Source organism: Meles meles, chromosome 4 (genome assembly GCF_922984935.1).
Source record: "Meles meles chromosome 4, mMelMel3.1 paternal haplotype, whole genome shotgun sequence".
NCBI lineage: Eukaryota > Metazoa > Chordata > Mammalia > Carnivora > Mustelidae > Meles > Meles meles.
Window position 1 is genome coordinate 137,041,616 of NC_060069.1, and position 27,685 is coordinate 137,069,300.

The 27,685-nt window shown below is 34.4% G+C and overlaps 1 long non-coding RNA gene across 1 annotated transcript in view; it reads right to left on the bottom strand.

Moving 5' to 3' along the window:
* Positions 1-24,067: 24,067 nt before the first annotated feature.
* LOC123939714 overlaps positions 24,068-27,685 on the bottom strand; it is a 29,126-nt gene continuing 25,508 nt past the window's right edge. The window contains exon 3 of the long non-coding RNA XR_006817959.1: positions 24,068-24,210. This is a non-coding gene — a long non-coding RNA (uncharacterized LOC123939714). The remainder of the gene's footprint in view (positions 24,211-27,685) is intronic.

Here is a 27,685-nt window from a genome sequence, read left to right on the forward strand (position 1 = left end):
ACAAGATAGTTAAGTGCCAGTTGCCAATGACATTTTCTTCTTTTTATAGAAGTTTTTTGCTGCCTTCAGCTAAATTGAAATCCTCATTGTTGTTTGTCTTCTCTTTTAGGCTCTCTCTCCATTAGAACATAAGCATTGTGAAGTAAAAAACAATTGTAGATGATCAAAGTACAGTTTGTTTCTCTGAAACCATTTTTTTTCCCCCTTTTATTAATTTTTTCAGCGTAACAGTATTCATTCTTTTTGCACAACACCCAGTGCTCCATGCAAAACGTGTGTTGAAGTAATCATGCTGACTCAGTACTTGGGGTGTCCTCAGGAAACAGAATGTTGCTGTATCGTCTCCATTCTTATTTCATGTTCACTAAAGGGTTTTAAAGGATGTAGCCATCCCAAATCCCTGGTAGTTTATTCTCCTCAACATTCACATTTAACATTACCCTTTATGGCATAGTGAGCGTCTTTAAAATCACACAGTTTTGAATACCGGCTGTACGGTTATCCTTGAATTAGCGTGATGCTCCAGGCATTTTGTTGAGTGCAGCATATGGACCATTTCAAATTAGGAAAACTGTATACAAAGTTAATATTAATTTTTTTCTATTTTATTTTATCACCTCATGTCTTTCTTAGGTTTGCAGGATTCTGATTAGTATCTGTCTGTCTTGGTCTCTCCCTCTTTATATCATTCTTTGTGGCCTTAAAAGAAACAATATCCTGGGGCACCTGGGTGGCTCAGTGGGTTAAGCCTCGGCCTTTGGCTCAGGTCATGATCTCAGGGTCCTAGGATCAAGCCCCCCGTCGGGCTCTCTGCTCGCATGGAGCCTGCTTCCACCTCTCTCTCTGCCTGCCTCTCTGCCTACTTGTGATCTCTCTCTCTGTCAAATAAATAAATAAAATATTTTAAAAAAAAGAAACAATATCCTTACTGTGTGGCTTTCTGACCATAACGACATGGTTTAGAACCATATTTCTTCCGAAGTCCATTACCATATAACTCAAATAGATCGTTCTTTTCCAACTTAAAGTCTTACTAGTACTTTTGTGAAGGATCAGCCTAAGACAACTTCAGATTGATAATTTCCAACTGAAACTCTTATTTGAGTTAAATCCATTCTCCATGTTCACTCATCCTCAGTCTCTCCCTCTCTCTTTTATTTTTCATCCCTCACTCATTTCCTCTTTTCTATGTTGGCAACTCTTTGGAATCATAAAGTTAAGGTTTCAGACTTGGCATCAACCCGAGGTCTGCAAGGGTTCTAATTGCTCAAATCAAAGAGAAAGTTTAGGAAATATTCTTCTGTTATGGCAAAATAAGGATGTCTTATTAAGGGAGAAACACTACATCTTGTCTTGGAATTTGTAGCTTCTTGTCTTACTTATCTTCTTTCTGTCCACGGTGCCTGGCACACAGGAGGAGGTGAATGAGTGATGAAATTGACATGAATTTGTATGTCATATTTGAAGATATTCCTAACACAAGATGAGCTCACCTTCATCTTCCCAAACACAGATATGCTAATTACACATTCTTCTCATAATGAAGAGGAGTTTGAATGTTTTAAAACTACATCTTGATAATTCTCTCTTCGTTGAGATTTGGTGGCTCTAGAGAAAACAATCAGGACCCTATTTTTTCATTTCCCCTTTAGACATTTCTAGGTGATTAGTATTAGCATTAATAGTCTCATGACTTTTATATTAAAAGATGCAAGCTCATTTGTTAAGTAAAATTCTTTTGGAGAATTCCTGATGGCCTGCTACACATAGCAATGTGACAAGCCATTGTGTTAGTAGAAGATTAAGAAATACTATGTTAAAAGCATAAGCTATATCACAAGATCATATCTATAAAAACATACTCAAGAAGGGAAATAGAAATTCTCCATGTTGACAAATCTGCTTACTATATTTTCATGAAGGTCTTTTATCATCTCTCTCACCAAATCCAATTTATCCCTGTGGGGGTTTTTTGTTTTGTTTTGTTTTCAGTCACTGATGAGTATAATATCAGCTATTTGGCTGTCCACTTGAATTACTCAGTTTAGTATTGAACCAAATTTGTTTCTGACCACTGGGCACAGCAAGCATTCTAAAAGATGGACTTATAACAGATTGAATCAAAACTGTGGGAAAGGCAGGTGGAATTATCTACCCATGTTGATCAATGGGAATAGATGTAAAATAGAAATGGGGCTACTATACTTTCAACTTGTGGCTTGAGAAAAATAATTCTTGTGTTTCTATGCGTCATTGGAAAAGTCTTATAATACAGATATGCACTCCTTGCCTCATTTCCTTTCATGGTAAATCTTTCATGTTTTTCCAGTAAAACAGGTTCATAAGGACTAAAGCTCACTATTTTAGGCTGAACCTCAAAAAGGATCTGGACCTCAGTTCAGACTCAGTGTTCCAGGGCTCTGCTGTGTTTGGCTAGAAAACTTATTTTGTCATTTTACTCAAAGGTGATAAGGTCCTTGAAACTTCACTTTCAGAAATTCAAGTTTGTAAAAGACTAACCTATCGAAAAAAGGCAAACTAACCAAGGATATATGGACACCTGTACTGGTTGTCTGGGCAAAATATTTTTTTCTCATATAATAAACCATTTAGGTAGTGCTGTTAGTATTTACAGATTACAGAATCAAAAGAGTCATTAACCCTAATGACTACCACCAGATAATCATCACTTGAAGTTCTAGTCAACTCCAATGAAGTTCCAACTTAGTTGGAGAAAAGCTTCCTTTCCATGTGATGTTATGACCTCCATTCTTACTACTCATGTTGATGAGCCCCATTTACAGGTAAAATAAGTCATAGGACTATTAATAATGTTCAAAATAGACAAAAATAATTTTAAAAGGTAAAACTCCAAAGAATAAACCGGTCACCAGCAAACCAAAGTATTTCCCTGGCAGGCTCAGTTGTACATTCTGGTCCTTTTTGATTGTTTTTCTGTTTTGATTTTAGCAAGTGGCAGTTTACCTAGCAATGATTCAAATGCAGAGTAGAATTGGATAAGATTATTTGTAATATTGCTTCCAGAGTTAGCCATTTATGATTTCACAAATACATGAGGAAAGTCACCAAATAACTTTGCTATTTTGTATCCTTTCTGAATTTTGGAAAAGGAGACTTTTTTTCTTTCTTTTTAAATCAACAAAAACTAATCAAAGTCCTCTTATAGTGATCCCTGTTCTCAGTGAGTGATACAAAAGACATAACTTCTTACCTTAAGCAGCTTGCAATCCTAATAGGTAGAAACACCTAAAAATAAAAAGAAAGCTTAGATTCATAAGTCAGTTCTAAGGGCTCCAGAAGTGATATAAATGATACACTCTTCAGAACTTCAGGAGAGATTAGGGCTCTTTTCTGTATAGCCTGGAACAATCACAGAAGGTTTTTGGAAGAAATGTATTTTGAGAAAGATTCTGAAAGAGAGACAGAAAAGCCATCAAAGGCAAAAATATCTCAGCGAATTCTGTGTCTTTGTTTCCAATCTCAGCACTATAGGAAAAGATATATTTTAAATAGAGAAAATGGACTCACTGAAGATTGCCCCTGGATGTCATAGGAATGATCTATGAGCAAAAAGAAGATTAATATTCATTGCATGTTTCTTCTCTGGCTTGACTTAATCACTGACTTCATGGTCCAAATCAAACAATGTGTCCCAATGAATAATTATTTAGGTATAATATAAAATAGTGCAAAAAAAAAAAATAGTGCGAGCACTTTTATATTTGTGGGTGAGTAGAGACATGTTTTCCCATCTTACATAAATCTGTGGGAGGTATCTGCCAACACCTTTTAGATCTTTTCTGGTGTAATGTTATAGAACTCAAACAGCAGAGAAACATGTATACACGTTATACGAAGTACCGTAAGAAGAAATAACATGGATAAAACTAGCTTCTTAATTTCCCACTTATCCAGCCGTAAAATCCTACTCCTTTCCAATTTTGCCTGTCTCACTAAATGGCACCAGCATCCCCTGTGTATCTCAAGTGTAAAACCTAGGTGTGATCCTGGATTCTTCTCTTTTTCTGACACCCACATCCTTTCCATCAGCAAGACCTGCCAACTCGATTTTCAACTTGGTTCCAATATAACCCCTTTTCCCTACCTCTATGGCTGTCTCTCTTCCTTGAGCCACTGTTCTCCCTTGGGAAGGCTCTTGTGATAGCTTCTAACTGGTATTTCTGTTTCCATTCTTCTCCCTCCAGAGTTAATTTTCTACATAGCAGTCAAGGTGATTTTTCAAAAATGTAAATTAGATAGAGCTCTCCAATGGTTTCTTATCAAAAAAGAACAAAACAAAATAAAACAAACAAACAGAAAAACCTCAACTCATTACTCTTGCCTGCTTGATCCTGCATTATGAGATCTACCTACATTCTAACTAGATCTCCTACCACTCTTCAACTTTTGCATCCTGAACTACAGATGCTTGCCTTCATAAAGTTTCTCTAAAATGCTAGGTTCTTCTAACCTGGGACACTCTTGCACTCACCCTTCACGTGACTTTCTTCTTACTACATTCAGGCCATTATTAAAATATCATTTCCTCAGAAAGACTTCCTCTGACCTTCCGATCACTACTTCCAACTTATTTCTCTCTATTTCCTTACCCTGATTTGTTTTATGTCATAATACTTATTCATACCTGAGCTTATATATTTATCTATTTGCTTATTGTCTCCTTCCCTATTATAAGTCCCTTAAGAGCAAATATTACCTCTCTTGTTCATCTCTAGCATCTAGGAAAATGTAGGACACATAAGAAGTATTCTGTAAGTATTTGTTAAATAAATGTATTAAAGAAAGTAGAACATACTTTGCAAGATTTCACCTAAAGGAGTGAGAAAATCTTGTGTAGCTGAGAAGACTATATTTAAGTCTGAGTTTGAACACATGCTTACCATCTGGACTTGGGGAAATCATTAAACACCTGAATTTTCATTTGTGAAAAATGAGAACTGTGCTACCTATTAGGCTACTTTGTAGAGAGGATTAGAGATAATGAGCATGATGAATATTAAGAGTTGGCCAATAGATAATCATTGATTAGTAATAATAATAATATTAAGCATAAGAGTAATAAAGAGTGCCCCAAATTCCAGGCCAGTTTACCTCACCAAAAAAGTATAAAGTAAGAATGCCCACCCCTCAATTCATTATCATGGACTTCTATTAGATTCTTGAAAATACACCCTTGGGAAATAGAATAAGAACCATAGTTTAAATAGTTTAAACTCAAATGGGATAAAGCAATGAAAAATACACAAGAGAGAACAATCTTACATTGGAAAAGAAATCGATCCAATGACCTAATGCATCTTTTTATTATTTTTATGTTGAATGTGTATGTTTAATTCATAGAAGTCTTTACTGCTTTTATGTTGGAATACACTTAGATGGAAACTGCACTCCTATCAACAAAATTGGATTTACAAAAACACACCAAGGATTTCAGTATTGAAAAGTTTTCTATATGATATATTAAAGTTTATTGACTCAGTTAATTCCCCCTTGCATTTTCTGTGAATTATAAAAAGGTGCTCTTTCCTCTGTACAGATGACACATGCATATTGCAAATGTAACTGGAGTCGTATTTATGGTTTGGTAAGCAGAGTATGGGTTAGATTGCAGCTTCACTCCTCTCCCTGTGTCCCTCTCACAGGGCACTGCTCAAACAACCACCTGCAGGGGTTCTGTAAATATTAGATAATCAATACAGTGAGAGAATAGAATTCTGAATACAGTAAGCTGAAGGTAGGTCATGGTTCTAGCTCATTTATGCTTCCCTTCAGTTGGAAATTGGAACAATATGCAGAATAAAGGAGATATATGGCTTCTACAACTATAATCGTGTCATATTTAATTGTGGATCACTGATTATTATTAATCCAAACTCTAAAAAGCACTAAGACCCAAGTAGCATGCTTGTCACTATTTTAAGGCTAAAAAGGACATAGATGAGTTTGATGTGGTAAGAAGGTTAAGGATAGAAAAAGGAGGAGTTCATCAGGAACTGAGTTTGAGTGATCCTTACTTCCTAGAGAACACCTTCAGTGTTCTGCTTAATTCTATTGATCTTTTCCAAGGCCCCACTTTTCTGGTGACTGCATTAAGGCAGGTCCTTTAAATGACCAAGAGAACAAAAAATTTCAGCTGGAGGGAAACAATGTGAACAAAAGCAGGGATGGAAAATTGTGAGCCCCTTAAGGAAACAGCAAGCAATCCACTCTGGCAGGAGGGCAGGGAACATACATGGAAAGAGGAGGGTGAGTTGAGGTTTAGAAGACTCAAAGGAGTCACGATGTATAAACTAGATTCCAGGGGAGTGTTTGGTTCTGTTTTCCTTTCTTTTTTAAAGTGATATATTTCCTTTGAAGGGTTTTGAAATGACCAGATCTATAATTTATAGAGAATGATTTATCTTGTATATGTAGAATGGACCAACTGAGTCAGGGAAAACAAGGATGGTATTTAGGAGGATAGTCTTAGGTAGTAACCCAGAAAGCAATAAGGGCTTAACATAAGAAAAAAGTGAAGATAATGGGGGTGCTTGGGTGGCTCAGTAGCTCAAGCATCTGACTTTTGATTTTGGCTCAGGTCTTATGTTGGCTCAGATCTTAGGATCATGTTATAGAGCCCTGCATCTGGCTCTGCACTGGCCTCGGAGCCTGCTTAAGATTCTCTCTCCCTCTTGCTCTCTCCCTCCTCCGCCCCCTCGGCACCCCCCCCGCCCCCTCCCCCGCTGCTTTCTTTCTCTCACTCTCAAAAAAAAAAAGTGATGATAATGAAGACAAAGATTTGGCTTGACTTAGAAACTCAAAGGAAGTAAAAATGAAGAAGGAAGAGTAAAGAGGAATGGTGTGATGAATCGATTAGGTAAAGCTAAAAGAACCAAGGGAATTTATAAAATTTTTTTTTCTTAAGAGCAAAGGCAAGCTGGTCTAGAATGTAAGCAAGTTTGAATTTAGATTTATGGTGGATTCTTAACTCCTTTTCAAATCTTTAAGATAATACTAATTCTTCTTTATTCATTGAGCTCCAAAATATTTTATATAGTTACATATTTATTCATGTATTCCTATTTTATCTTATTTCATATAATTTAATCATATTTGATTTGCAAATCTAAGTGAACTCATGTATTTAATCAAGAATAAGTAAGAGCATACCACTGCATTTCATCCCCTTAGTGCTGATATTTCAATACCTGTTTCATTCAGATATCTTGGAAATGTACTTCCCTTTAAACTCTGCCCTTGCAGGGATGGTTTCCTTTTTAACTTGGCATTTCGAGATAATTTTAGACCCACAGAAATGTTACAAGATAGTACACAGACTGTCTGTATATCCTCGGCCCCAATTCCCCTAATGTTAATATCTTGCATAATTACAATACAGTTATCAAAACTGAGAAATTAACAGTGGTATTGCTGATTGATTTTAATGCCATTAGTCTCTCAATTATTTTTCTTAAAAATATATGGAAAGAAAAATATTATAAACTACTATTTATATGCTCGGAGCGTTATTTTAATCTTTTAGCCAATGAGAGCTAATATGACGGACAGTACATGGTTAACCAGTGATTATGAACACAAACCACTGAAAATTATCTTAGCACTCTGTCATGGACTCCTTGGATGCCATTTATTTAGAGTTCCAATGAATAATTTTGAATTTTGATATAGATGTTTGCAAATAATAGAAGATTGGTTAAAAAAAAAAAAAAGCAAAAACAAAAAAAGGAAGAAAACAAAAGAAAAATTCAACTAACAAGCACACTGAGAAAGTACTGCCGGATGTAAAATGTCAAGTTAAGTCATGGCTGGGAACACTATCAAGGAGGTGGTTTGGATAGTGGAAGCGGATTAGTGGGCAATTAAGGATTGATGGAAATTCTTTGACATTATTAAGGGCATTATTCATATCCCTGGAGCCTACCAGGAGTGGCCAACAATTTGCAGGGAGAAGGAAATGAGATTTATGTTTGGTGAGGACTTTTATAAACCTCTAATAGAACATTTCTGAGGTGCTGAGTTTTTGGCCTGGCGTCAATCCACTCCGGTCGGAATTCAACCTTAGTTTACCACCCGCCCTCATCCACCCAATTACTCAAGCCCCAAATCCACAATTCATACTTGACCTCTCTTCCTGTAATCCTCAAAATCTGATTCCTCAACAAGTGCTATTACTTTTACCTCATACATATATTTTTAAACTATCTCACTCTGTCCATCTCAACTGCTAACACCCCAGGGTGTGGCTCTCTCCTTTCCCCTCAGAACGATTGTAATAGTACCCAACTGTTCTCTTGGACTCTGTCATTATCCTTCTCTAACCTCTTCCCCATAAAGAAGCTGGATTTATACTTATAAATCACAAATCTCATCATGCCTGTCCTCTTAAAACTTTATGAGGTCTTTCCATTGCACACAGATTGAAAACTTTCTTTAAAAACAACAAAAGGCCCCCAGTACGTCCACACATTGGAAGACTATTCAATGCTGAAAAGAAATGAGCTATCGAGTCAAAAAAAGACATGGAGGAAACTTGCATATAACTTACTAAGTGAAAGAAAACAATCTGAAAATTCTGCGTGCTGTAGGATTCCAACCACAGTATGACTTTCTGGAGAAGATAAAACTACAGAGATAGTAAAAAGAGCAGTGGTGTCCAGGGATTGGGGAGGAGGGAGGGATAAACAGGTGGAGCACGGAGGATTTGTAGGGCAGTGAAACTGTTCTGTATGGTCCTGTCATGGTGGGTACCTGTCATTATATATTTTTCCAAAGTCATACAATGCTCAACAGAGACAGTGAACCCTAATGGACCTTGGTTTATAATGCTGTGTCAAGGTAGGTCTCTCAGTTATTTAAAAAAATGTACCACTCTGTTGAGAAATGTTGATAGTGAGGGAGGCTCTGCATGTGTGGTTACAGAGGTATGCGGGAAAAATATGTACTCTCCACTTAATTTTACTCTGAACCTAAAATGGCTCTAAAATATAGTCTAATTTTAAAAATGGCCTAGCCTTACATTAACTGTCCACTGCCTATCCCTCCAAATTCATCTCTCCTTTTGCCCAGAGGGGATCTGCTGAGGTAGGGTATCCGTGGCCCAGGAAACAGAAGGAAGGACTGTTATACTTTTCCACCTCAAGCTTGCATTCTCCCTCTAGCATCTTCTTAAGGGTAGTTTCTACTACATAGTATCAAAGCTATAGTAGAGACCAGTGAGGGTACCAAGAATATTCATTTTACTGTTACTGTCTTAAGTGGGCTTCTCATTGTCTAGGGTGGGTAATTGTCTAAAGCTCTTAGGGCACTTTTGGATGCACATCAGAGATCCGTAATGGGAACATTCTACTCTACTTTCCATGCATCAGGTAGTAGATTTTCCTCTCTTAGCTGTGGCATCCTCAGTTTGAATTTTAAGGGATCTACACCACTTGAACTCCCTCATGGCATCCATCATCCTTCCAGGTGCTTCCTTGGGCAGTTTCTTTTCATGGTTGGAACTGAACTGCATTGGTCCACAGGCCATACTCACGCATGCATTCTTTGCACCAGTAAACTCTGGAAATTCAAGCAAATGGCGACATTGCAGGAAGTTCTCCTTTGATCTAAACATTAAAGCAGCTTGCTCATCAATGTGTGTCACGGATGTGGTCCAGGTAGGAGTATTCCCACTCTGTCTCCCAACTCCAACTCTCCAAGGGGTCTGAAAACCCATCACTAAAATTGATAGAGAGGGCAGGTATAGTGCTCCCCAAAGTAATCTTTGGAAAATCCTCTCATATCCCCTTATTCTGAGGTGTTTATAGTTTCAGTGTGTCACCTAGATTGAAATGGGTACAAGGATGTCTGTCTTGAAACTCACTTTGTGATCTAATATCCTTTATATACTGTTACCCCAGTAAAAGCTTCTAATATAATGCACTGATATGTACATAAAATAGATAAGATCTTCTATAAAGTGACAATTTTGACTGTCTGGTTTTAAGTTAGATTTAGCAAATGGAAGACTTAAGAGATATTTCAGTATATAAAGATTAGTATAGATGTCCCATGTCAAAAAACTTTTTAATGGAAACCAAAATGTTGAATGCATGTATAAAAGTTCACTCTCAACATTAAGTAAAATATTCTGCACGTAAGTGTGTCAAGCATCTATTGAAAGATTTCATCTTGTACCTGGTTAAACATGAGTTTCCAGGAAGGAATGATCTGTATATTATGAAGAGGTGCAAGATATTTGTTTGGGGAAAACCTCACTAACAAGAAGCCCCAATTAAAGCTGTCAACTATACTACTTTTACGGTGAGTTTTAAAGCATGTTGCTCTTAGTGTGTGTTAATATCTAGAATTGACAATGCTGTAATGATTTGTCTTTAAGGGGCTGAAAAAGTACAATGAAACTTGTGATTAAACATCTCAGCAGAAACACCTTGTAATTTAGATTAATAGCTGTGCTTTATTAATTTTCAAAGTTGCAACCTTGGCCACAGCTTGTTAATAATGATTCCAAATGTTTATCCAATCTTTAGAGCTTGCTCCTTTGAGTTTGGTGAATATATTTTATCTTCCCCAAATAGATCTAATCAGTTAACTTTTAAAAATTATGAGAAACTTAACGGATATTTTTAATTGACTATTACTCATGATCAGTAGAAAATAGCATCACATTTATTTGTAACATAAAGAAGCTCTTCAATTAATTTAATTGTGAATAAATTGAAAATACCTGATTCAGAGTTTTTAATGTGTAGTGTGATGCCCTTAAACTTCTCAGTTAAATACGTAAACACATGTAAAATTAAATAAAATCTCATTCGTGAATTATTTTGCCATGTGAGTAGGCAAACCCAGGGGCTATAGCTGTTCTTGATAGAATGTTACATATACTTGTTTCCAGAATCGTGTAATTTACCTGATAACCAGATTAACCCAAGTTAACACTGGATTTTAGACAGGTGCTTGTTTCATTAGCTTCTGGGAATGAAATCCAAAAATAAATATCTCAAGAATGCAGTTTTCAGTTAAGAAGAATAAGGAGGTCCAGCTTATTCACCAAATAATGACACGGGGATAATTTTTTGATACTATTAAGAAGTACAGCTTGATACACCAAGTTACAGTTGATAGTCTCCAAATCTAAGAAGGTTAAAAAAAATCATCTCTCAATATCTCATTCCTGAGAGGTTGTGCCTCAGAAGGTGGCCACTGCCCTGGGAATTAATTCAAACTCTTCCCTGTGGCCTTATGAGCCTGTGATGGGTGAGTTTTTTGCTCTCCTATCTGAGCTAGACTCAAGTCAACCCTCCCCTGCGCTCTGGTTATGCTCTAGAAGTGATGGTCTCCTCTCACTGCTTCTAATATACTGAGACTTTCTGTACCGGGTTCCTCATCCAAGATATTATTTCTAGTGAAGAAACTATATATTGTTCTTTCCATGTCTGGGTCATTCTCATTTTTCAAACTTCATTTCACATATTGCCTCTGGAGACCATTCCCCTCGACCTTTTCTGACTATCCTATTTATATAGGAACTCTTTCTTCTTCTAACTCTCATTGTTTTCCATCATAACACATAATACTCTAAAAAAGCCCTTTAAAAAGTGATTTTTTTAAAGTTGTGATTACATACTTAGCATTTGGAATGGTGCTGAATAGATATGTAACAAATATTGGCTGAATGTATAAATGTCCTCAAAACGTGGGAAAGCACAAAGGCAGTAAAAATTTTTAGTTAGATGAATGAATATATTTAAGACCAAAGGACTACTTGACAGAAAATATTGTCAATACCTATTTCACTTTATGAGTTATTTTAGAAATATCTTGAGAGAAGGCCTCTATTCAATGATCTACATCCCCAAAGAACAGTTGCCGATTTATTGCAAGTTTACATTGTTTATCATATTAATCTTTCAAACTGTATATACCTTTTTTTGAGGAATCTATGGAAGAATTAATGGTCTTTAGAAAGATATTCTGGGGGCACCTGGGTGGCTCAGTGGGTTAAGGCCTCTGCCTTCAGCTCAGGTCATGATCCCAGGGTCCTGGGATCGAGCCCCGCATCGGGCTCTCTGCTCCACGGGGAGCCTGCTTCCTCCTCTCTCGCTGTCTGCCTCTCTGCCTAGTTGTGATTTCTGTTAAATAAATTAAAAAAAAAAAAAGAAAGATATTCTGAAGTATATTGGTTTTTGATAGTAAAGGTTATAATACTATAAATATCTCAATTGTGTTTTTATTTAATTTTTAAAAATTTTAAAAAAGATTTATTTATTTATTGGAGAGAGCACACATGAGCGAGGGAAGAAAAAAAAGGAGAGGTTGAGGGAGAGGGAGAAATTCTCAAGCAGACACCCCGCTGAGCATTGAGCCCAACACAGGACTCAACCTCACTACTCTGAGATCATGACCTGAGCCAAAATCAAGGGTCTGGCACTTAACTGACTGAGCCACCCAGGCGCCCCATCAATTGTATTTTTTTAAATTATTAAGTAGAATTTGAGAAGTATGAGCCAGTGTACTGGGCTCCTAGTAATAGATTTGAACTTGAGATTTTGCTTTGAGAAATAATATTGATTAAGATATATTTTTCCCCCAAACCACAATGACATATTTTTTTTTAATAGAAAACAGTGTATCTGATAGATGGGGTTTCGCCTACACTCTAGATCAACAATAAAAGCAAATAAAGTATTCATTGCCTACTAAAACATATTATAACCATATTATAACCATATTTAGTATGGGCCTACAATCTTGTGACATGTAAAATATTGTATATATAATTTTGACATTTAAAAATACATTTTTATGATTTCTTTTTAGAGATTTGGTAATTTAAGCTCATTACTTTTACCAAAATGTAATGCATCCAATAGAAAACTAATGGTAATTATATTGATTAGTTTTCTTCAAAATCACCTCAATATAGAAAGTATTTTGCATTGTATCATTTGATAAATGAAAATTGAACTTCCATGAACAAATTTAAATGTAAAATGAAAAAATTACATTTTAGCCCTATTTGTTTTTCAAATGACAAATAGAAATAAAGAAAATAAAATATAAATGGTGATTCTGATCTCCCTTTAAGAAGTCCTACATTCCAGAAAAACTTGATAGAATATGAAGAAGGAAACTATTTCTGAATTTTCAGGAGGTTTATCTCTCATTTATAAGGATAAATGCTGGAGCTGAATGCAAAACTTAAAATAGGAGCACCTGTGTGGCTCAGTGGGTTAAACGTCCAACTCTAGATTTAGGTTTTAGGTCATAATCTCAAGGTGTGAGATTGAGCCCCGTGTCAGACTCTGCTCTGGGCATGCAGCCTGCTTAAAATTCAGTCTCTCTTTCTTTCTCTCTCTCTCTTAAAAACAAAACAAAATAAAACAACAACAACAACAACAAAACACCACAAACAAACAAACAAACAAAAAAACCTTAAAATACAGAAAATGTTAAATACTACGATACCATGTCAGGGATACAAGTTTAAAAGCTAATGTTTTTAGGAACTCCCTCTGTATTTTCAGAAACATTTAAAAACAACATGACAGTTACAATAAAAACTAATAAACATAAAAATCAGCACATAAGGTTTTTTAGTTCCCTTGCCTTTGCTGAAACTTGAAAGTGATATCCATCTTCCTTTTAAGTGTTGGCTTCCCGAGTTGAAATGACTTTTCTGCTTTTTTAAGTGATTTTATTATGAATGGCCCAAGCTAACCTTTACTCTGAAATGACTCTGTCTGTCCAAGTTCATCCTGGTGTCTTCTGAGTTGCTGTCAGAGGCTTGGCTTGCCTGTCTTTGACCTCTACACTCCAGATTTACTCTAAGTTCACAGGGGCCCAGAGTGTGATTTGTGCAAATCATCTGTGAGTGTAGTGCTTGCTGGTCTAAAAAGGGGAGACTGGCAGGTAGGCCAGAAAGCAGGAAAATGGGGTTAGATGCTCTTGGGCGAGGTGAAGGCATTGAAAACAAGAAAAAACTGTATGATAGTCTGAAGGCCACTCAAGGCCATCAGAAATTGAGCGATAGAGGTAAAGAAGAATTTCTTCTAGGCAGTGACAGTCTATCTGGAGACTTTGACATTGAGTTCATTGGCCTGTGCTGCTTTATGCAGGGAATATAGCACTAAACACACAACTTTCTGTTCAGAAACATTTAAGGCCCCTTAAAACATATGGGAGTACCCTCACATCTCATCTCAGAGCTTACTTATAGGCTGTGTTTGAGGAGAGCTCCATCCTAGGAACTACTTCTTATCACTAGAAAGGGAATTCATTAACAAGTTACAATATTGAATAGTGACAGAGAAGCATGGCCTCAGTCTCACAGAGAGCATGAAATATTAACACTAAATTCGAAATATATTTTTCTAAGTGGAGAAAACTGTTCCAGACTCCAAAATTTCAAGATCATGAAATTTGCATGAATGGCATAGTCTTTTTAATGAAACAACCAAGAGTGATTTGATTTAAATTTGAATTATCCCTCTTATATGGAGGGGGCAGAATGCATTTTGAATAGCGTATGTATTTTAAAGATTATACCTGAGAGAACTGTAAACTGTGCTCTTCTTGAGGACGTTCATTTACTGTATGTTTGAGGAAGTAAGAAACTGTGTAAATTGCAATGTTTAAACCTGTTGTGAAAAAGGAAAGTATCCTCATTTATAAAATAAGGAGAAAATAATTCATTCAGCTACCATTAGTGTTGGTGGACTGTGGTTTAGGTTGTGCTTTCAAGTGATTTATAAGCTTGAAAGTGATCTTAGTCTTGATATTTAAAAGTAATTGAAGTGATGATCCTATTATATATAAATGAAGTACACAGTAGATGTATTTCTTTTGTTTACTGAGCTGTGCTTTGTGCAAGAAAACTCCTGGAGGCAAAAATCTTGGTAATTTTTAAGGCCAGATAAGATTGATCAGAAAAAAAGTTATTTATTGAGAGATGAGAGGAAGGTGACATTTGAAATAAGGATTTCATATGCTAATTTCAAAGCAGAATTTTTGCTATGTGCAGTTTTTTCCTTGAAATATCAAAATGGCTCTGTAATAACATTTTGTTCACATTAGAGAAAATGTCGACAGACTCTTTCCTTGTAAGGTTTTCACTGTTTAAAAAGAATGATTTTTTTTAATTGCAACTTTGACAAAAATAGTCCCCTTATCTTTGGTTGGATTCTATACTGAAAAACCAGTTTAGGTATGTTTGCTTTAAATGACCATGTACACTAATTAGAAAGAAAACAGTTCACCAGGAGCTATATCAAATACAGCCTTGCAAATGGTAGGAGCTTTTTCCAAGGATCCATATTGTCCTTGGACTTGGCTGTTGTATTATACTTTAAATGGAATTGATTGTGTGGTTGTAATGAAAGTAACAGATTGATTTCTATCCAGTGTTACAAAGAGTAAATAGAAAAATGTTCCTGTCTTGACCTGCATTCATAACCAATGGGATTTGCTGGCTTTAGACCCAATCCTTAATAAGAGATAAGATGCAAATGTAATAAAACTGGCTTCTACGTTTAAGGATCTTTTCAGTGCTCATCAAAGATGTTTCTTGTTGCATTTAAGATGTGTTTGTATTGATTAGATCACAATCACCTAGGAAATGTTACTTTCTTTCAATGCTATTCATAATTCATCATGTAATTAGCATTCATATGTGGCTTTGTAAACATATTAAGATTATTGAAGTGAGGGTTATGACACAGTGGTATGCATTTTAATTGTCCTTGAAACTGAATTGCCATTTGTAGTTATTTAAGTAAATGATGATTGTTTAAGTTCAGATCTATTTGACTCTTTTTTGATTAACAAACAGTTTTGGCTGTGGAGCAAATTTTTGCATTGCAACATATTAGGAAAGGTATAACATTAGTATAATGCAGCGTTATTGCTTCCGAAGGACTGTTTCTGCTGCATGTTCCTTCCGATTCATCCTTGTTATTTATTAAGATATGAAATACCTATTTCCTATAGTGAACTGTTAGCTTTCTTCCCCCATTGTTATAATTTAGAAGCTAATCAAACATGAGTACTATAAGTAGATTTTTTTTTACTCTAGTATTCAAGACTTTATGAACATTTTCCCCTATTCACCCTCCTGTAAATAAAACTCAGGCCCACAAAACAAGGAATCTAATTATGAAGTATATAGTTGGTAACTTACGTTGCTATAAATGAAGGGACGCAAAAACCAAACAAAACAAAACACACACACACACAAACCCTAACAATTCATTTGTAAGCAACAGTTTCTTCACACATTATGTGACTTTTTTGGGATTTGTTTTATGTTTTGGGTAAAACAGTTTAGTATAATGATGCCTAGATGAGACAAAACAAAACATAACAAAATTGAAAAAAAAAAAAGAAAAACTAACACATTTGACTGCCTATGCTTCTCAGTTGTAGCTTCCAAGAGCCCTCTATTCTTCCCGCCCACTTGATACCCTGCAGGTTGTGGCAGACAATTCACAGGAAAGGCTTAGACATCGAGCTCGCACGCTTCTTGACTCCATTTTAAACCTTTTGTTCACACCAGGGTGGCATTTTTTCACACCGCATGTGGCAGTTTTGACTCCTATCCAACTTGTCTTATAAAATCAAAGTCTGTGATTTTTTTTACATTCACAGGCCTGCTTCCCGAACTGCTACTGCTGTTTGTGTCTTTCCTAGTGATTGGTGCAGAAGTTTATAGCAAAATGTGCTCTAGGGAGGGGGAGGAAGAAGAAAGCGATAGGAAAAATGTTCTGCCCTGAAACACAGGAAATACATTTTAAATAAAACGATTGACTCTGCAGAAATAGTACATGAAAATCCAATATACTTACCCCTATTTTTATTATTTATTTTGCGACACTGTTTTGAGTATACAGCTTAATTTAAAAATACATAGAACGATATCACTTTCAAGTTGCAGGGTGTTATTTAAAAAAAAAAAACTCTCATGTACTTGCAAAGGAAAATCTCATACTCAGACTAATATAATCATTTTCTTATAATATTTTATAATATTCGGGGAGTACAAATGAATCTTGCTTTTAGATATGATCATGCAATATACCATTTGATTTTCAGTTCAGTCATGCATACAATAAAACCTATTATCTAAAAATTTCTACTGTGAACATTTAAGTAAGTTCTGTATCAACTCCTTCATTCTTAAAGTTTTCTTGAAGTTTTAATTAAAAATATCACATTAGTCCTCATTAATTTCACTCATATGTTGTAATAATAAATCACACAGGTTATTTCAAATAAATGATATAAAGCAATAATTACAAAATAAGAGCAGAAGTGGAAAATTTTACCAAATGCAAAAGGTGTGTGCATTGGCATGTTTCTACAGAGTAAATATTAGCAAGGATACAGAAACTACAAATGGAAAATCTCTGTAGATGATCTGGCAATAATAAATGCATACATATTCTTATACTTTCACGTTGAAATTCTTTTATGGTTTAAAGATTATCTCTTGTTTGTAGTAACAAAAACATGTGAAAGAACATTCTTAAGTATTCCCTACTATGTGATTTATTTCAGCATTTTTTTTTTGTAGGGGTTATAGGGAAATATTTCTATTTCAATCAACAGATAATAATTATATGATTTCTAATATTTTCTGAAGTTTTAGAATAGTTTATTTGTTATTTCTGGGTTACTATTTTTTTGAACAGTAACAATTCAATCACAGCATACACAGAAATGAAAAATCGGTCAATAGAAACCAATGTCTAATGTAGTAGTATTTGTTAATAGCATTAACAAATTTAAGACGAAAGAATCTGATTGCATACTTTATAAAATTTTTAGCTTCAAAGCCAACTTAAATAAGCAGAATTATTTTAGTTCATATTAAGTCACATATTCAATATATAGAAAAGAACCATATTATAGTGCTTTAAATATATATATAGATATATATATATATGAAGGATAAAGTGTAGATTATTATTTTTATGCCTTCCTCCAGGAAATACCTACATAAATTCATAGTATCTGAATTATTCATTAGAGTATCTGAAATATGAAATATATCCATTATATCAAGAAAGACCTCAATTTAGAATTTAGATTTTTTCCCTTTCTGGAATAACAAACCATGACTGACAGGAACGTAGCAGAAAAATAACACTTTGTTGTAAGTTTTGTAACAGTAGATGTGCTAGCAGAGAGAACAACCCTTACTTTTCCTTTCACAAATAGAACACTACTTCAACTACAACTCCAATGAAGTATTTGAAAATAATGCAAAAGGCATTCTTTTTTCAGGAATAACAAAACCACAATGGTGAATGTAAATAAAACTCTATTTAAAACAAATGAAATGCAATGGATGGTATAGTCTGAATTTTCTTATGATGTACAGATGTTCATCAAGTACAAATTTTTGCCCATCTTTGAGTTAATTTAAAATCTGACCTCATTAGAAAGAGAAAGAAAAAATTATTTATATGTGAATACAAAAATTCTGTAAAGATCAAATAAAAGCTCTGTCATTTAAAACAAAACAAACAATTGAAAGCAAGTAAAATATCCAAGTAAACACATACCTACTTAACTGAAGTTTAATAGTAAGCCCTCATATAAAACTAAACAGCATCTGGAAATCTAGCGAACCATTTGAGATTAAGAATAGGAAAGACAAAAAAAAATATCATTATCTATAGAAATGTAAGTTAAGTTTATGAAATAAAATTTACCTACTTTTGCAGCTCATATATTTGTTGAAAAAAGTATGACTTTATTTCATGTGCATGCCAAAGAATGTAAAAATATATTTAACCCATCATTTTTCATTATCTAGTATAGAAAACCCCAACTTTTATTGCTTTAAGTTTCTTATTTCCGACTCTCCTCCCCACCTACTCCCTCGGCTTCTTCAGGCTGTCTTCTGTCCAGCATCTCTTCTATTTGAGGTGAACGAAATAAGACCCCCAAACAGACACACAAAATAACCACCATCCAGCTGAAGAGAAACAGGTTTTCTGCCTTTGGCCCGTCCTTATATGTTAATAAAATCAGCTCCTACATTCTGCCACCAAATTCAGCTTGGAAGTAATGCTCTTCTACTTCAGGCTGGATGAAAAGAGTACTCATTGTGAATTATGTTTCATCTGTCACAATAACCTTCTTTATTCTGTCATGGACCTCCCCTTTGCCTGTGGCAATTAGAGAAAATAGGTATGCCTTGAAGTATGAGATAGTGGTTTTTTTTTTTTTTAAACAAAACAAAACAAAACTGATGACACACAGACAATGCTTGCTAAGCAGTAGACTGAGGATCAGCTTATGAGGCATTTTGAAGTGGCTCTGATTTTTTTCAAGCGAAAGAATACATTTTAAGAATGAGCAGGTGGTATCGTTGCCATTGGTTATTGTTAACATCAGGTACTAAGGATAGCACTGAACTGTCTTAAAAATGAAAGGTAAACAACGTCTTTTCATATTGCATACTTTCTAATTAAATCATGCCATAAGGTACATTTTATAAATACATGGTATTTATTTAACATACCAAATCACAGTGGTAGATTTATATGCCTTAAAGTATATTTAAGTATATTTCAACACTCCAGCCTAACATTCTTACAAATTTTTAAAAGGGGAAAAAGGAAATTTTTCCCATTCACAGACTTTATCAAATATTTTGTTTAACTTAAAATCAATGTGATTATTTGATTTACTTACTCTTACAAATCACTGAAATTACCTTGAGGCAGTTCAAGTTCACCTTTCTGGAATTAAATCTGTTAAATGATAGACATCATCTAATCATCTTCTTGAAAAGCTTTCTCAACTTTTTGGCTTAACAGGATACATGGATACCACATGTAGTTACAAATAAGCTAAAAGATCTTAAAAAGCTACAAAAGAAAAAGAAAAAAAAAATACACATAGTTGACAGAAAAGAATATACTCCTAATAGCAAAAGAGAGTCACTGCTGACGAATTAACTCAAACAGTCCTCTTAAGAGTTGGATAAAATAAAAGCATATAAATAATTTAAGCTAACAGGAAATTCATAAAGTCTGAAGAAAAAATTCTTGAGACTAAACGAAAACCTTTTGGCCCACCGCACAGGTTGGGCACAAAAGTGCTTGCTAAGCTATCTATTTCACACATGCAACGACAGAAGGTTCGATATTCATTCGATCGATGAGTGAAAAGGCACAATGGCAAAATCAGACAGACTTCTTTTCAAATACAGATCTCCAATGTCCTCTACAGTCTACAGATGCACGGCTGGTGGTGTGGCTCAGACGGAGCAAGGGTTACATCAAGGCTGTTCTCTGGACCGTGCAAACAGTCTAGACCAATGACCGGCAGCATCATGCCCTTTGAAGAAGAGGCAAGTTCGGTCACGATGAAGAAAAATCAAGGCGTACCCCTTTTAACAATAGGGAGCAGCTCGAGGCTGCAAAGAGGTAAGCAGGGGTAAGAAGAAACCGGCATCTGCTTCCATGGTTACAGGCCAACTATGAGAACCTTGCTTTTCAAGGGAGTCTGTTCTCAGGCTCCCTCACGGGGTATGCCATGCATTATAAGCGAAGGCAGGTTGAGCTGAAATCCACATAGTTATTTCAGAGTAAAATGATACGGAGCACATGGCTGGCCGGGAAAAAAAGTCACATGACTGTTAAGAACCTGACTTGGGCTATTTCAGAATAGAATTTTTTCCCCCTTTATACCAGTTTAAATAAAGGCAGTAGATTTGTATAAAACGAACAGTGATGAGAAACCTGAGTTTCATTTCTCCGGCTCTTGTGTGAGAAGAGGTCAAGGGTCAAGATATACCCACCCGCCATGGCAGGACCACATACAGTCTTGTTACTACATCTTTATTATGGATATCATTTAGAAATATTTCCTTTTTTTTTTTTTTTTTTTTGCCGGACTATGACATTGAATACATGTTCTTGTGAATCTCTCTCTCCCTGGCCGGATCCTCTTTGATTTCTTGCCCTGGATTTTCCCATGTTTATGTTCATTTCTGTGGTTAGATCTCATGAGGAGGGCTAGGACATTTGGTGAGAAAGTTCTTTGGTGTCGTGTTACTGTTCTTAAGCAAGTGTGGGGTTTCCTCTGTCTTTTGTAATACTCAAAATTCAAATCTATGTCAAAACCATTGGCCTCCGACAATAGTTCTGTTTCTGATTCATGCATTTATATTTTATTCATTGCATGCTACTTCAACGAGTCTGTAGATTCAAATAAAAGAAGTTTTTTTCCCCCTTTCTGCGGGTTATTTAGTTGTAAAGTTGGATCTTGTGATGTGACATTCTAGCAGCTGATGCTACTTGAATAAAAATTTAACAAATATAAAATATAGCATATTCGGCATTATTGAGGCTAGTTCTACATAATAACCACACAAAATGCAGATCTGTGAATAATTAACGTAGATAAACTAGCCCCGTAACAATGTACCATAACTAAATACTAGAAGAACTCACGTTTGTTCCCTTCCAATGACGTACAGTTAACTACAGATCTTCCATGCAGTCTATCCTTTGAGCAATTTTTGTTTGCAAATACATTGTTAAAATTAGAGGATAAAAAAGAAGGAAAGCTCCAAAGGGCAAGGCATAAAACAACTTTCATTAAATTTATTTTCCAGAAGCTTTGTGTATTACTATAAATGAGCCCTGTATGGTCTGGTGGTGTGGAAATATTCATTTTAAAAATACTTAACCTTGGAGGAAAATTATCTTGTAGGTTTACAAAGGCAATTAAGGGTTGGTGATCATGATAGCCACAATTTTATACTCTCAATTGAGAAATCAGAAGATAATTTTCTGACATATTCCTCCATACCGATGCCGTGTTGTGAGCTAGGTTCATGGCTAAACATATGCATACGGTTTTATTTCTTTCGATGTATTGAGATACATTAATTTCTGTGCTTGGATGGTGAGAAAAGCATGTGGGGTAAAAAATGAACTACTGCGGTGTCGCTATTTTACTATAGTAATGCATATGCTGTATAAGTAATAGACCTATTATCTAAAGGATGTTGCAGTTTTTTAAAAAAATAATTTACTTACTGCTAAGATAATTCGACATCAGAGTTTCTTTGATATAACAACAGATCATACTTGCTGGCAAAGGTCAAGTGCCAGTTATTCCTTTAGTGGAAAATTTCACCTGTCAATTCTCCAAAGGAAAGCAAAACAAAAGCAAATGCACTAAGGTTTACATATTTCATGATAACTTGTAAATTGTAATTTTTTTAAAAAATGAGACTGCTTGAAATCTGTTGCAAAATAAATAGCTGGCTTTTTTTTTTTTTTCAGTTAACATTTAGCCATTAGTCTTGCTCTTTTGTTTTTCAAAACATACGCAGTTTTATGAATATTTATGTATGAACATAAATTACTCTAACTTGCTAAATGTGGATATATGTAAACACTTGGAGACATTGTCATAGAATCAGATTGATAGTTATTTAAACGCTGTTATTTTAACACATTAATATGCAGATAGGACACTTCATACTGAGTATTTAGAGGCGAAATGACAGCTTCTTTCCTTAAAAAAGATTACATCTGAAGTATTGAATAGCTCAGTAATGTGTCCATACTATATGGAGTTTGCAACAAAAACTCTACTGATATGACAAGATGTGTTGGATTTAAATATTCTTTAGAATTAAATTTTAGAACAATTAATATATTTTGCCTTCTTTACTGCAAAGTCAAAAAAGAAAAAAAAAAAGAAAAACTAAATTTGCCTTAACTAATGGAGCATTTAAAATAAAAAGACTGAAATCTTCCAGTGGTTTAGTGTCTGATAGTGTTTTGAATATAGTAGATGCTCAATAAAATACCTCTCTAACAAATTAATAAACCTGCAATTGCAATAATGAAACAATTAACTAAAAATATTCAGCCCCATAAAAGACAGGACAGAATCTCCTCTACTTACTCATGTATCTTTTTTTTTCACCTTTTTGTTATGATCTTTCTACACAAATGAGTAGTTTTTGTCAGTAATCTGTGATTATTGAATGTCTGCTACGAGTCCAGTGAGACTAGAAGTGTATAACCAGAGCCATATTTCCCAGATGAGATTCTAAAAAACACTATTATTCTAAAAGATGTTACTTAGGTATTTTGGGGGGAAAAAATCCTGGGAGCAAATATGTATGAGAGTTGATATATTAAATAATGTTAAATGGATTGCTCATATGCAATATTTTTTGGGCAATAAAAAAATAATGTATATAGTGTATCCCTAAGAGGAGCATATTTTCCACAGTTATTTAATTTTTTCATGAGTACTTATTAACTTGTGTGTATGTATGTATTTAATCAACTTCCTCATGAAATATTTATTAATTTAATATGACCTAATTTCAATGATGTGCTGAAGCTAGCTTAGCTAAAACCATCTTGGAGGAACTCATTGTAACAATTCCTTTCTAAATTCCATCTTAAAGAGATATCCTTCTCTTAGCTTGAAATCAGATATAGCAGAAGTATTTGCACCATAGAAATTGGCCAATACTGCAAATCAAGGCCTTCTTAATTTTTTTTTAGAAGCTGTTGTTAAATATCCACAGGTACACTATTGCCTAATTTCCCCTCTGAATCCATCTTTGTAGGTAAATTATAACCACTAACAAGTCAATAAATTTAGAAGTTTTCTATTAAACCTGTCTAAAATACAAAACTATTTAAACTAATTATATAAAATAGACAAGAAAGAGAGGGAGAATTGTGGAAAATATTAGACACTGTAAATTTTCCTTAAATATTTAGCTTTTATATCAGGAATTCAAATATATCTTTCTGACTTTTCTAATTTACCTAAATAAATATCTCTGTTTATTCTTTTATCTCTTTTCTAACAAAGTGTTTATATACTCTGGCATATATAGTTAATTTTTAAGTGAGTGACAACAGGGTTATGAAAATTTCTGGGCATCTTTTTTTTTTTTTTAAAGATTTTATTTATTTATTTGATGGAGAGAAATCACAAGAGAGGCAGGCAGAGAGAGAGGAAGGGAAGCAGGCTCTCCGCTGAGCAGAGAGCCAGATGCGGGACTCGATCCCAGGACCCTGAGATCATGACCCGAGCTGAAGGCAGCGGCTTAACCCACTGAGCCACCCAGGCGCCCCGCTGGGCATCTTTTAAATGGGTCTCTAACTTCGACTCATTTCATTATCAGTGAATTTTTATAAAACCGAGGCGAGATACTGTGGACTCTGAGAAACAAACTGAAGGTTTTGGAAGGGAGGAGGGTGGAGGTTAGGTGAGCCTGGTGGTGGGTATTATAGAGGGCACGTATTACATGGAGCACTGGGTGTGGTGCATAAACAACGAATTCTGGAACACTGAAAAGAAATAAAAGAAAAAAACCCAAGGTGAGGTATTTTGAAGTAATTTATACATTTGTATTGCATATCATCTCATTTCAAGTATTTTATCAGAATTAACCCACTTGACCTCTTGGATGACATTATTATGAGGAAAAAAAAGAGGAAAATCTGAGCGAAAAACTGAAATACACATTTTTGACAGATAAGCTACTTAATTCCCATTTGATCTTTGGGTTCGTTGTAGGTAAAATCTCTAAATATGGGCCGATTATAAGTATAGATATTTGGTGAAATAATGAATTATTTATGTATTTATTAAACAAATAAATTTGTTTTATTTATAAAAATAAAGTGAGATATGCTATAAAATTATTTTATTATATATTTTATATATGTTATATATTTATAAATACTTATATATACATTTATATATGAAAATATAAAATACATTTATATTTATATATTTATATTTATATTTACATATAAATATATGTTCAGATATCCAAAATATATTTTATATTTATATAAATACATAATAAAGTCATATAATATATCTATTCATATAAATAAATTATTTATGGTAACCCATGAATGGATTATTTTTTGGCCTTTTTGCTTGAAGAAATGAATTTTATGGTGACGTGTTTTCAAGTATCTCTGAGACCTACTTTGTAAAGTAGATGAAATGATATATTATAGTTCTACTTACATGATGGTTCTCATTTACCTTCCCAATCACTGCACTCCAAGCACTATGCACCTCAGCTTATATTGCCCTCAAATTAGTTCATTAATCTGAGTGTCTATATTTGGGTCAAGTATTGTGTCCAAAAATACTTTCAGGATCTAGACATGATTAATACATGATCTCTATCTTTCTGGAGCCCTGATCATCAAGTGTGAGAAGAAAGAAGCTTAAATGTGCTGCTATCATGAGAGAAAACCATTTGAATATAAATTTATCTACTTTAAATCTAATATACACTTATATTACAAATTCCAAGAATTCTCCAAGTTTAATCTCATGTACTTTCTGTTTTCAACTCCCAGCACATAATCTCATATGCTTTCTGTTTTCAACTCCCATCACAGAGAGCTCCATATCTACACATACAATATGAACAGTATAGTCAAGATGGTATGGACATGATTCTTAATATAGACCTAAGTAAAGAGTTAGTAAAGACAGATAAAATACAGAAACTAGTTGTACGTCCTATTTATGAATGAAAGGAAACAGTTCACATAAAATCAGGATTCTCAAAGGTACTTCACCATTGTCATATGATAAACATAATCAGTTCTAAACCCAATGTAAATTGCCACAGACATCCAACGTAGACGACATTGTGTTGTGTATATGTGTAACATACGCGTTTGAGTACTCCTTAAATAAGATGTTTCTGATAGTTGAAAAAAATTATTTGAATATACTAATATTATGCTTCTGAGAACTCTAAAGCCAATCAAAATTTGTTGAAGGTTTTGCTTTCTCATTATATCTACCATCTTGAGCATAATACAAAATTTTAGCCTTGGAAAATTCTCTTCTCTATGCCACATAATTTGGAACTTTTCTTTCTTTCAAATAGTACTTCACAATTTGAAAATAACATTAATGCAAGAGACTTACACACGAAGGGTTTTTAAATGACTATTTGATGTAAGGTCTTTAATGAAAATACTTTTGATTTTTGATAGATAATTTATAAGCCCTACTATATTTATACACTTTTAAGTACATTGTTTTTTGATTTTAGAGGTGAAAATAGACCTTTAACATTTTTTTTTAAGAATCTATCTTGCCTTTTGATAACACAAAATTTCTTTTTTATTTTCTTTCTGGAAAAGTTAATTCATCTTTCTGGACCTAGCTCAACTATCCTCTCTTTTGTAAGTATTTCCCTTCTCTCAGGAACGGCTTTGTTTCCTGCCTTTTTGTCCACCTTACCCACTCATTTTCTCTACCCATCTGTTCTGTTTACATTTTCACCAAGGTAAAATCATAATAAAATAGATGGCAATGGGCAAACTGAAAAATATATGCAGAAATCTTCACACTAAAAGCTCTAGTGACTGAATATGAAACTTAGCTCTGAACTTTCAACCACTTTTTAAGAAATGTTTTGTCTCAACCTTAAAAAAAATGCAGAGTAAAAACAATCTCTAACCCTTCTGAAAGGGGAAATGAACTTCCTACTGCAGCTCATTCTTTTATCTAAAGCATGAGGTGTACATGTGTTGATAATAAGCCGTTAGACTCCGTTATTGCCTTGCTTTCCAAAAATTATTGTTTGTTATTACTAACAAAAGATCACCAAAGAAAAGTTCCATGAAGAGGCAGGAGAAATAGGATTCCACCCATTTTATAGATAAAGAATATCCCTTGATTTGCATGCCACAATCTTGTTATTTTGGTTGAACATCAAATCCATTCTACTCAACTATTTTGTGTGTGTGTATGAGTGTGTATGAGTGTGTGTGTGTGTAAGAAACTTCCGATGTTAGCATCTCTCAGTATTTTGTTTTTATAGATGGATGCCAACTATTGTGCTTGCTTTGTTGCAAATATATTGCTATATTTGTGTTCCCTTTTGCATTCCTTTTTTTCTCAAAGACATGATTGAATCTTTAATATGTTCAGCAAACTGTTCAATTTTGCTTTAATATTTCTTTTAGAGCTGTATCCATGGACCCAAACTATGTTTCTTTCTAATTTATATTTATTATCATATATCTTACTTACATCATATTATCATTTAATCATATTAAATATGTCATAATATATATATTATGTACAATATATTGATAATAATATTCAATGTTATTAAAGTAATATATCTATGTAATGTTTCTTCTAGCTATATATATATATATACATATATAGCAATACATGTGTGTACATACATACCTATAAATCTTATCTATGGCATATATGTGATATCATATATGGTATCATATCATATACCATTCTCTATCTACCCATCTGTCTATGAAAGCAGACAGATTTTCCTGTTTCGTGTCAGGTAAACAGTTAACTTGGACACTTAAGATAATCTAGCAATGTTAATATTCTGATTCTGACTCAGGCATCTCGGGGGGGAGTCTGAGATTTTGCTTTTCTGATGAGACCTCACGGGTGACAAATGCTGCTGGTCTGTGGAGCACAGAATGTCAAAGAGGTAACTAAAGGGTTCAGGTTTTGACTTTGTCCTCAGTTCTGATGTTGAGCTAGAGACTTTTCCCTCTCAACCTTGTTCTTTATCTATAAAATGGGTGGAATCATATTTCTCCTGCCTCTTCATGGA